The sequence below is a fragment of the Syngnathus typhle genome, unplaced genomic scaffold (genome assembly GCF_033458585.1).
Source record: "Syngnathus typhle isolate RoL2023-S1 ecotype Sweden unplaced genomic scaffold, RoL_Styp_1.0 HiC_scaffold_96, whole genome shotgun sequence".
NCBI lineage: Eukaryota > Metazoa > Chordata > Actinopteri > Syngnathiformes > Syngnathidae > Syngnathus > Syngnathus typhle.
The window spans coordinates 50,001-51,638 of record NW_026872002.1 but is presented as its reverse complement, the minus strand read 5'-3'; positions in this window follow the sequence as shown (position 1 = coordinate 51,638).

The following is a 1,638-nucleotide window of genomic DNA, read 5'->3' as shown; positions in this document are numbered from 1 at the left end:
GACGAGTAAATGACACCGGCCGCTGACGCAAACCCACGCCCGGCAGGAGAGCTCGGAAGGCGGCTAAGATTTCAAGGAAGACCCCCCCTGCGCAGACCTCCACTAGGCCGGGATGACTGTTCAGCTGCGGCGGGGAGTGGCCTCCCTCCGGTCGGCACGACGAGTAAATGACACCGGCCGCTGACGCAAACCCACGCCCGGCAGGAGAGCTCGGAAGGCGGCTAAGATTTCAAGGAAGACCCCCCCTGCGCAGACCTCCACTAGGCCGGGATGACTGTTCAGCTGTGGCGGGGAGTGGCCTCCCTCCGGTCGGCACGACGAGTAAATGACACCGGCCGCTGACGCAAACCCACGCCCGGCAGGAGAGCTCGGAAGGCGGCTAAGATTTCAAGGAAGACCCCCCCTGCGCAGACCTCCACTAGGCCGGGATGACTGTTCAGCTGTGGCGGGGAGTGGCCTCCCTCCGGTCGGCACGACGAGTAAATGACACCGGCCGCTGACGCAAACCCACGCCCGGCAGGAGAGCTCGGAAGGCGGCTAAGATTTCAAGGAAGACCCCCCCTGCGCAGACCTCCACTAGGCCGGGATGACTGTTCAGCTGTAGCGGGGAGTGGCCTCCCTCCGGTCGGCACGACGAGTAAATGACACCGGCCGCTGACGCAAACCCACGCCCGGCAGGAGAGCTCGGAAGGCGGCTAAGATTTCAAGGAAGACCCCCCCTGCGCAGACCTCCACTAGGCCGGGATGACTGTTCAGCTGCGGCGGGGAGTGGCCTCCCTCCGGTCGGCACGACGAGTAAATGACACCGGCCGCTGACGCAAACCCACGCCCGGCAGGAGAGCTCGGAAGGCGGCTAAGATTTCAAGGAAGACCCCCCCTGCGCAGACCTCCACTAGGCCGGGATGACTGTTCAGCTGCGGCGGGGAGTGGCCTCCCTCCGGTCGGCACGACGAGTAAAGCTATTTAGGAAAATCTGAGATAAATATCACTTGCATAATAATTTGGAACACGGTCCCGTGTTCCAAATTATTATGCAAAATGTATTTAGACACCAGCAATCGCACTTAGATTTGTTTCTTTTTTCTTTCTTTTAGCTTCCATAATGTTACCGGGCGCTGACGCAAACCCACGCCGGGCAGGAGAGCTCAAAAGCCGGGTAACATTTCAAGGAAGCTATTTAGGAAAATCTGAGATAAATATCCTTTGCATAATAATTTGGAACACGGTCCCGTGTTCCAAATTATTATGCAAAATGTATTTAAGTGTCATAAAGATTACATTTTTTGTTTTTCAAGTACTGAAATCACCCTCAGTCATGGTACAGTCCATGGTAGTCTGCCAGGTGAGCGCAATTGTAGTAATTAACAAGTCTATTTAAGTTCCGCGTTTTTAAGCGTTCGGCCATTTCGTTCAACCATGGGGAGGAAAAAGGATCTCTCTGCTGTCGAGAAGCGTGAAATCGTTCGATGCCTTGGACAAGGTATGCAGACATTCGATATTGCACGAAAGCTTAAGCGCGACCATCGAACTTTGAAGAAATTCGTCGCTGATTCGGAGCAAACGCGCGTTCGTGCAGACAAAGGCACGACAAGGAAGGTTTCTGCAAGACAAACAAATCGAATCAAGAGGGCGGCTGCA